Source organism: Sander lucioperca, chromosome 21, assembly GCF_008315115.2.
Source record: "Sander lucioperca isolate FBNREF2018 chromosome 21, SLUC_FBN_1.2, whole genome shotgun sequence".
Lineage (NCBI taxonomy): Eukaryota > Metazoa > Chordata > Actinopteri > Perciformes > Percidae > Sander > Sander lucioperca.
The window spans coordinates 12,426,108-12,437,363 of NC_050193.1; the positions used below are offsets into that span (position 1 = coordinate 12,426,108).

At 41.6% G+C, this 11,256-nt stretch overlaps 1 long non-coding RNA gene across 1 annotated transcript in view; it reads right to left on the reverse strand.

The window, feature by feature from the left end:
- The window catches only part of LOC118494112, a 51,543-nt gene extending 45,878 nt beyond the window's left edge, over positions 1 to 5,665 (reverse strand). Inside the window, exon 1 of the long non-coding RNA XR_004896171.1 lies at positions 5,333 to 5,665. This is a non-coding gene — a long non-coding RNA (uncharacterized LOC118494112). The remainder of the gene's footprint in view (positions 1 to 5,332) is intronic.
- Positions 5,666 to 11,256: the final 5,591 nt, after the last annotated feature.

The following is an 11,256-nucleotide window of genomic DNA, read 5'->3' on the forward strand; positions in this document are numbered from 1 at the left end:
AAGGGTCATGTTACTCTTTCAATGCCACCGGAGAAAGTGTCTGGCAGAGAGGAAGGAAGGAGAAAAGTGGGGTTGATGAGAGGAAACGTACAGAATTAAGGGTTTTCAAAGGGGTGAGGAGAGGAGTAAAGATTAAAGAAGAGGGGAGGATCGGGGAGTACAAAAGAGAAGAAGAGCCAAGAGGTGAGATAAGCAAGTTAAAAAGAAAGATAAAAATGAAACCAAAGAAAACAAATTTCAAAAAGTCACAAAGTAAATTCATCATCTTAAAATATTCACATTTAACATGCCCGGGTTGTCAAATCTAAACACCGACACAACAAAAGCATTCACACAACAACTCTGCTTCCATTAAACCCCAACTGTGACATTTTGCCCAGCAGACTGATGGACTGTTTGTTTAGCTGTGTGCTGTTAGTTCTGTGCATTGGCAGCAAGTTTTTGTTTCAAACAAAAATCATACAAACTAAACAATATTTCTAATTGCATACTTTTTGTCGTTTCCCATCAGGTTTCAGCTAAATATAACTTCATGATAACTTTGAGTGTTAAAGTGGTTGGTAAAAATGTGCCAGCATGTGTAGTGCTACGTTAACATTTTATTGCATTACATTGTGTAGTTTTATATCTTCATCAATACTTGTATTTATTGAACAAATTGTTGAATGAACATGCCTGTTAATACTGTTGATTTATTTTACTAGACATCAACTTAATGCGGTTTGTGCTTCCAGACAGAGGTGTTTGCTCTCACAAAAACACATGCAACAAGCACAAACGGAGAACTCATCACTTGTGGAAAAATCCATGGACCTGACGTTGAGATAACAGCTAAAGAACTTAAACCAATTTAACTTAATTTCAAGTCAATATACAGTACCTCTCTTCCCCTCATGCACAAACAGGTATGCGCACACACACCACCATACACATGAAGCGTGCACATACGTCTTCGACTGCAGTCTCATTTCACAGTCTGCTCTTTACCTACCCAGGACCCCCCTGGAGGGATTTAGTAAATAGAAAGCTAGTTTGTACTTTCCATTAGAGCCTAATTCTATTACGCAGCTGGCTCTTATCGATCCAAACATTCAGTGAGACATGCAAGAAAAGTAGCAAGTGGAGCACAGCAGAGGCCACTGTGGTTTGAGGATGGAGAAGGGGAAAGGTGAGAGAGTGAGGGGGTGAGTTTGGTAGAGGGATGACAAAAAAAAGAAATAAGAAGGGATGAGGACAGGGGGAGACAGAAATAAGAAAAGAATGAGAGAGCTCTATCTGCACCCACCTGTAAAAAACACACACACACACACACACACACTCAGATTGATAGCCATGGCATCTCACAAACATACACAATATCATTTTATCCTGTATGTTTCCAAGTAATACTGCGCACGTGAGGTAATGTGCGCATGTGTGTGTGTTCTGATGCCTCGACATTATACGTACATACACACTCACTCACTGTGTGGGTGTACAGAGCTCCACGCAACACTGATTCTAATTGACAGCATGTATATCATTTGAACAGTGTAGAAACACAGAAATACCTCACACACATACACACATACACACATACACACGTGCATGTGTACGCACACACTGGACTGTGATAGGAAGGTGACCATGGCGCGGCTGGTGTGGGAGCAAGATATGAAAACCCATATATGAATGAGAAACCTGGGGAATGTGTGCAATACGGTGTAGAGATTGGATGTGTGTGCGTGTGTGTGTGTGTGTGTGTGTGTGTGTGTGTGTGTGTGTGTGTGTTGTTGTTGTTGTTTAACCCAGGCATTTCTTGACCAGAGATGTGGTTACACCTGACTCACCCTGCCTGAAGGGTGAGTAAACCTGAAAAAAGAGGGAGATTATGAGGGACATTTCTTCAGAGACGCCGGTAGATGGAGGGTGAGAGAGAGAAAGGTGTTGGTGAGAGTCAACAGAGCGGATAAAGGGAAGAGATGAGTTCAGAGAGGGGTGTGAAGGAGCCGAGGCGGGGGGGGATCAAGTGAGGAATAGAAGAAGGAGACATACAATTGGGAACATACAAAAACACAACAGTCTCCACTGCTAGCTGAATTTAAGAAAAAAAAATTATCAGTTAGCTGTGCATGTCCAGAATGTCCATTCTGTCGGAAGTAAAACACAAAGACAGGTCCTGACCAAACATAGGCTCAGTGACCACAAACTATTGAAAGAGGAGAATATAAAAAAAAAAAAAGCACACGGCGACCCAGAGAGAGTACTGGACGAAGAATACACCCCTTCGTTTAGATGACCATTCTTTGATAAATTAGTAAGAGTAAAACCTCAATTTCCTCACGTACTAGAAGACAAATCTTCTCACAGCATGTTTCACAGGAACACAGGAGACTGTTAGACGCTCGCTGAGCATGCATGCACTTAGATACGTACATGCTAATGAATGTAGCTTATTGTAACACAAGAGGATGAAAGTGACTTAAACGAATGAAAGCTACTGGGAAACAATAGGGAAGACGTGTATGCAAGCTGCTCGACAAAAGCGAGCTAACGTTGGACTGAACAGACAGATGGGGAAGAGGATGTCAAAGAACGTTCAGTCTGAAACTCCCTCCCTGCGTCGACAGTAGGCAAACTAACAAGGGCGTTATCTGGATTAACACCACAGTGGAGTTTATGGTTCCTTATTTTATCACTGATGCACACCCACAATCACAGTGCGTTTCTTGTCAGCTCCGTCAGCGTAGATTTGTCATTTAGAACAATGTTTCATTTGACAGCTCTGTTCTCACAACGTCTGAAGACAACAACAAAAAAAGTTTAGGAGGCATCTTTTTTTATTTCTTTACTGTTAGAATGAGGAGAACCTGGGTTTTTTTTTGGATTGGAGGAGTAGGTTATAATTTGTTCTTACAGACGCTTTTCAAATATTAATCATCAAACTCCCACAATTTAGTCCACAGTTTACTTGATGTTAAGGGTACATCACAATTTCCTGAATATTTGGTGACTGTATTAACATTAAATGAGCACAGTCAATGTAACTCTGTTCCGCGTCAACAGCTGCCTGATGGACCATATAATGGATCAGTAGTTTAATTCACCGGTATCAAGAGGTGGACAGATAGAAAAAATGGTGGCATCGTGACTGTGCTGTCCAAGTTTATAGGAACATTAAATGACTTGGCATATAAATAATGAAGGCATGGCCTGAATGTGACTCATTACATGCTTGCCAGAGGTAAATATATGTTCCCCTTGGATTGCACATAAATGTAGATCTATGCATTGTAATGGAGGTTTGATTTATGAAACCATTATTTCTATTCTGCAGTCTCTGGCCCAAGAATTTAGGGATTTACCAAAGTGACTTTGTAAAATAAGCAAATGTGCCTCGGGCATAAGGGGACACTGGCAGATAATTCTAAAGTGCTATGAAAAACTTACAAAGAAATGTTTATCATCAGTGGTGGAAAAAACACAATGCAAAATGTTACTGTAAGTAAAGCATACAAGTCTACAGCTGTATTTACAGTATAACCCTGCAGTGAGAGACAGTTATTCCTGCCACACACCCTGGAGGTTTAAATTAAGCAGAGCTTGAGCAAGTATTCACTTTCATCCTACAATGTCAAAACTTTAGAATTCAATATCAGGTCTTACAGATCCGTTATCAGATATGATACTAAAGGTCAGTCTCAGTTTAGCCTGCAGCATCAAACCAGTGGTCCTGACGTTTGTGTGCTTTAGAGTGGTATTTAAAAGTCACTGGCCTTGTCAATCCATGTCTGTCTTTTAGCATTACTACGGCGATGAGCTTCATTCCAGCCAAGGAGACAACTCAAGTAAACAAGGTGAATGACTTTGACACAACGTGTGTGAGGTGCATTACAAATCTGGTCGGAGGTTATAGGTGATTCATACTGAAACATAAAAGCACAGTCCCCCTCCCTGTCACATGTATTGCTTTACTTGAATCCCCTAAAAAGAGATGCACACATGTTCAGTGATGTAAACGCAGCCACCAATTGAAAACATGCTCTACAGTATCTGCCTCATCTATTTCACTTTGCTGCTTCTGCAGGCTTTAAAAGCAGGTTTGATAATATTAGCTTTCAAATATAACCCAGATATGTGCAGTGCAGCTAAGGACTGACACTTGATGTTTGAAAGGGCTTACTCTGTGTAAAGGTCACCTGTGCTGCTGTGCATACATGTCTGCACCCCACACACACACACACACACACACACACACACACACACACACACACACACACACACAGTCACAGTCACTCTAGGGCAGGTCAATGACAGTGTACTCTCCTAGCTGTCAGGGCTTTTCTGCGGTTTGCCTGGGACAAAACGGTAAGTTCCCTTGGGCTTCCACCATTGAGGATTGACTGGTACATTGTAATCCTCACAAATACAGAGGCCAATTAAATACAAACAAGCATTTTTATCATACTGGCACAAAACCTAACTAACATAATTGTAAAGTAAACTGCAACAGCAATCCACTACTGGATTCCAGTAAAGCCCTTTAATGGCACCAAATGGGGATAAGTGTACAATAGAGCTCGCTCAGTCTGATAGATATTTATAGACATTTTATTTGGTACTTGTCTGAGAATCAAGCTGTGTCAAGCTCACAGTTCAGCTTAGGTTTTAATCAGCCACAGTGCACACCAAAGAATATCAATGTCAGTTATACCATTTGAATATCAAGTTGCAGGTGAAGAACTGCACAATTTCTTCTCTGTGAGACACTTTGACTGAACAGAAAACGACTAAATATTAAAAAACAGAACCTGTTCTGATCATGAAAGTGACCCATTACACAGTAAAGTGTAGCAGTGAAAAATAAATCTAACAAAGGCCTGTCCTTTGGTCCAAACCAACAATACATTCCTTTTCTATGTTCAGTAGACATTTGCTGCCTGCGCATATGCTTACAACTGATTATCAGCTATATATAAACAACCACCTTCCTCAGTAGCCTATAGTCTTAAAATAATTAGCCAGAATAAAGGACAAAACTCAACAATAAACAAAAAGAACTATGGCCACTGCGGCGGGTGCAACAATATTATTAGACTACCTCCTCTTTTTATGAACTGCCATAAAAAAAGCATCACCAAAATAAGTAAATTAAGCATCACCAAAGGCAGCCAATACAGAGATGTAAAGACAAAATAAAATTTGACAGCAACTACAACCCACAGACTCACACATTAGGTAGCCTATAGCAAAAAGAGAGAAATACACACAGCTCTTGGCAACCCAACGGTTGCTGACGTCCTCTGTAGGCTAGTGAGTTACAAATGATCAAAACGTTTGTTCTTGTACTCACCTGTATGAACGTCGTGAGTTTAGGGCACCGGAAGTCCTCCTCAATCTGCTGCAGGTTCAACTTCTCTGCACGTTCATTCTCAAAGCATATTTTATTTAACTTTCTACACATAGGCTATTAAGTCCACTCATGCTCTCTGGTCCCACTGCGATCCAAAATCTTCACACATTTTGAGTTCAATGAGCGTTACAACTGTGACACAGATTATTGTCACAAACAGCAGGAAGGCCTCAAACACCTCAGGTAAAAGCACTTGGGTGAACTATAGGAATCACCACTGGAGTATCCATCCATGAGCATGTGCATTTCTATTTTAGCTAGATCCACTATCATCATTGGTGTGTTTGATTTGATTCAGCGTGCTTAACGGGTGGTGCAAAAATCAGTGATCAACCTAAATGCGACATTTTTTGTTACCTACGCCGAGATAAAATCATGCCAATCTCAATCATAGCCTATCATGATGTTATCCCTAATTGAATTGCATTGTGGTGCTATTCTGTAGGACTACACTCCTGCTAGCCCCGCCCAGAGCCATCTGGCCCCGCCCACACACGATCGCATCCCCATACCCCCTAACCTGGGCCACGTTGAGCCCCCACAAAACGTAGCAACCATAGTCCATATGGTAGCAACACGTTTTTAAAAAAAACTGAAACGGAGGTGCGTTGAACATCCTGATGTGTGCACAAGCGCTCTGCCTTTTTAATAACACGAGTTTAGAGACACGTCTCTGCTGATTGGGTATCACCTGTGATACAGCCAATAAACAAGAGACACACCCACCAAACGACAGAAAACATAACTCAAAGCACGTTGCACACATAGACCGTAAAGTCTTTGGTTGCGCACCGTTCCGAGGATATGTAACAGCCCTGAAAAGGGGAGTAGTTGAATGAAAGATGCACGGACACAAACTTTACTCAGATCATATGTGTAATGACTGAAGGGAGGAGGCGACGTGCACCTCAACATAGCTCAACAGTTTTACGTTCCCCCTGCTTTGTTCCCCCCCTCTAGTAACTACAACGCTCTTGTTCACACTGCTGCTGGTGTTGGAATGACATTTTGCACATGAAAAATAAGAAATCACAAACGTACTGTACTGTAACTGCTGCAACTGACAATAACAACTTTAACCATGAACTGTGATATACCATTACAATATGAAAATGCCAAAATTACTCAATATGAACCCTCAACTGCTGTTACTCAACTGCTTGCTTTGACTTACTGGTAGGCTAATACACATTACTTTTACTTTTTGCTGTGACTTACTGGTAATACACATTATTCCATCTGTCACAGAGACATGTTGTTCAACCAGCAAACCGTAGCAAAACGGTGCACACCGTTTTGAGATTGAACGTGTCCCTGGACGTAAAGACATGTTTCCGAGAATCAGCTATCACCTCTCTGGACAAAAGCAGCTTCTTCTCAGCGGCAGCTCACATTTTATCATGCCTTCTTATTCTGTAACGGATGCGACTTGAAATACAGCGAAGAACAATACTTGAGATTTAAAAAAAAATACTTAGGTAAAAGTAAAATGACTGATTGATGACAGTGTGTGTAATTCGTTACTTCCATGCACCCCTGTTTATGGCAAACTAAGGTGCCAGATGGAAAGTTGCCCTGAAAAGATTGTACAAGCATTCAGTTTGTAGCGAATGACAAAATAGTTTGAGATAATTCACAAAATGTCGATGTTTGTTCTATGTGGTTGTTTGGCATCCACATTTAAAACCTGGCTTCGCTGAATGTTATGTTGCACAATACAGTCATCCACCACACTCATTCTAATCTTCATAAAACAACATCTCTACAGACAAGTCTCTGAGTGCGTCCCCCTTATCATACACATCTTACCTTCAGTTGTGTTCCATCCTCAAACAAGGAACTCACATGTATTTGTCTTTTGTTGTTATATTTATTGTTGTTGTTTTTTCTGTGTTTTATTGTTGCTTGTCTTGGTGTTTGGGACTTGATTTTTCAGACAACTCCTACAACCCTCCCACATTTCTGTCTTCTTCTGCACAGCAGTTATGTTTTGTGTCTTTGTTTTTATGTTATGGTTTCTGTGCAAATAAATAAACTCCAATCTTTATATGAAGTCCCCAACGTAACACTATCACGATGCTGTAAACCAACACATTCTCTTGAGTTTATGTATTACCATATTGCTAAGATAAAATCAAGCCTAAGGTGAGGCAGGCACGCAGAACATGTATCCCAGGACTGCAGTCAGCTCAGAGCGGGCCCACGCACATCTCAATGTGTGGCTGATAGCTTCGGTGCAGAAATCTGGAGTCATGCTGGTGCTAAATATAGACAAAGGTTTTATGTAAGCTGAGGTGAATCATTTCATTCCACACATTTCAGCACATTTATTCACACACACTGAGTAAGTGACATCGCACAGGTGAAGGAAACACAGGGATGTGTTAAACATCCGCAGTGCTCATCACATGAAATAGATTTAAAGAAACTGACAACACAGGATATGCCGGCTGTCTGCTGAAATCACACACGTGTGTGTGTGTGTGTGTGTGTGTGTGTGTGTGTGTGTGTGTGTGTGTGTGTGTGCGTGTGTGTGTGTGTGTGTGTGTGTGATTGTGTGTGTTCCTCCAGGGCCTACTCTGAGCAAGGGGATTTGAATGTGTTAATCAAAGCCCTAACATGATTGATTTGATGTGTGTGGAAGGGCCGGAGGGCTGTCCTTCACACAAGCATCACAGTGTCTAAACAGCACACACACAAACACACACACACTTATTTTCACATTACGACTGAGCTCATGTAACATTTCTATGAAATGTGTATGGTACACAGGTTTGTGTCCCTCCCCTCTTTTGACATATACTGGTCAATCAGGTCAATCAACACACACCCCACCTTATATTTGTTTGACCATCAGTATGAGTACAGTGAACCAAAGGAGTCAGGGGAGGAGGTGAGTCCCGAGCCTTATTGCTCAATTTATCTAAGTGGATGCAGAACAAGCACACACACACACACACACACACACACACATACATACACACACACACACACACACACACACACACACACACACACATACACACACACACACACACACACACACACACACTTACACAAGTACACTTACAACACAGCCCTGGATATTGATCTTGTCTGCCACAAAATAATGAAGAGGGGAAGTGTTAAAATGAGTTATTTCCAATTAAGAGTGCTGGAAGAGCGATGGGTTTACCGATGAGGAATGACTGAGAGAGAGAGAGAATAAGAGAAGTCAAGTTGTCAGAGAAGGAAGAAGAATCAGAAGGGGAAGGTGGAGTAAAGGGAAAGATGTGGGAAACAGACGTAAAGAAGAGCAGATATGTTGAGCTACAAAGAATGGAGAGGAAAGAAGAAGGGAAAAAGAGCATACGTGAGACAGAAAGAGGATACAGGGAGTGAAGAATAGAAAAAGAGGAGAGGGACTGAATTGCAGTCATCATGGCAACCAAATATGTTCCCTCTCTTCCTCCAGAGAGAGCACCTTTGACACTGCCAGGTAGCTTAAGAGCACTGATTACCACACAAACACACACACACGCACACACACACACACACACACCTAGTGTGTGGCACTATCTTTGTGGGGACCCGTCATTGACATAATGCATTCCCTAGCCCCTTACCCTAACCTTAAAGGGATATTTCACAGTTGGAAAGATGAATATATCTTTAAATTGGGTCACTTATGTAGTAGAAATGTGAAAACATTTAGAAATTGGTGGCTTCTAGGCCGAGAAAAGCCAGAAAATGTGTTTTTGGCTCATGTGGATGAAAGACACCAAATCCCAGAATGCACTTGCTTCGCTGCTTTAGTGTCTACTCCCAAGCCACGTCTACCGTTACAGACAGACAGTGAGACAGTCAATTCAACTTTAGTGTATTATATTGTCATTTCAACCATATACACGAAACAATGTTTCACCGTGGCTCAATTGGTTACACAATTAAAATATATGAAAACAACATACAAAACAGGCTACATTTAGTACACACACATGATATGCTCCGTAAAGTTCAGCTAACACATAGCTAGCTACTAGCATTAGCACTTGGTGGGCTGTATCATTGAGTATACAAATTTGCGTGTAATGTAGAATGGTCGGCATTTAACAGTCACAAACTCCACCAGCAGTTAGCAGTTAGTTGGATACAAGCACCAGTCCGTGTTAACACAGCCCACCTCCACTAGTCTTACCCGGCGACAGCTGTTGTTCAGCAATGTTGAACTCACGTTGGGAGTTTCGTTAAAGTTGGATGTAGTCCAGTTTGTTGTCTAATGAGCGGACAATTGCAAGCAGGATTGATGGAACAGGTGGCCGGCTAACGTTAGTTTTCCACCCGCAAACTCGTTCAATGTCCCCCGCTGATGATGTCCCTTTACCGGCCAGAGGCATCGAGCAACACCGCTGGTCTCCATAGCAGGCGGGCGAAGCTGTGTTGAGTATTCCATCTGTAATAAAGTGTCCTGCATATTCTCCGATCTGTACCAATGTATCCCGGTGGTACACGTGTGCGGTAGTTTGAATGCACATAATTGTTGTTCTAAAATTTCCTTTGGAATGAATAAATCTGTTTCTGCTGAGAAGCTAAGCGATGATTCAAGATGGCTGACACTCGTTTTTACCTCGGCAATCTCTGGAAAAAGCCGACGTCCAACCCCCTATGGACTATGTGGAAGTACAGGCTGTAGTCCTTTGCCTCTGGAAAAATTAATACCGATGACGTAAAACGACGATTTTTGCGTCATCGGTATAAATTTTTCAAGACCCACAATACAGAGATCTCCCCTCTCAGGGGAACATGAGGGAAGGAAGCACGGTCATTCAAAAATACTACCGTGTTTCTGCTGATACAAAGCTTAATGCTAAATCGGTGAAGTATCCCTTTAACCATCACAACTAAATGCCTAACGTTAATCCTTACCCTCACCCTAACCATAACCTAATTCTAACCCTAATCCTAAAACCAAGTCTTAACCCTCAAACAGCCCTTTAAACTTGTGGGGTCCAGCATTTTGGCCCTACAAAGCTGTCCGGACCCCACAAGTATACTGTATTCCCGGTTTTTGGACCCTATGAATATAGTTAAACAAGAACACACACACACACACACACATGCACCTGTATGTCTTGGACAAACCATGTCAGACTGATCACATGCGTCAAAGCCACAGACACACTCACGTTGCACTGCTGTTAACGAGTCCTGACAAACCAAAGAAAGGGAAGGTCATCCTGCATGATTCCATCACTGTCTTTAGAAGCATCAGAGCATGGGAACCTTTTCTCACACATAAACTCTCTACCCATCTCATCTCAAATCAGCCTCACGCACATTGCCTTCTGTTACATCAGATTAGATTATGATAATACTCACGAGTCTCTCAAACACACATTAAAAAATGGTGCCGTGTTGAATGTATACTGCGGAGATTTATGCCTTGTTCTGATTTTCATTTCCATCTCCCTGCCATCCCATGCATGTCGAACACATTATGCTGGTCAGCAAGAGATCAATAGAGCTCTCAGATTATAGGATTTTTGTTTAAGATACCACTTCACCATCTTCTTCACGGTCTTGAGTTGTAGGACTACCATGTTTAGCAGAATCACGTCTTTCGGTTCCCTTTATTGTAATATCTATATAATTTCAAGACCATCAAGAAACGAAGGTTTAATCAATATGGAATCATAAATTCTGACTCCAGCTGATGGCAAAGAAAGTGGTTAGACAATTTCTGCATACAAAAACAATTTTACAGGGGAAATTCAAAGAGACCACTGACAGGTTCAAGAGTCACTGAAATGTTGAAACCAATGTGTGACCTGAAACATTTTTCCCCCCCAACATCCGCAAGTAAATCTCATTAATATAGCAATGGC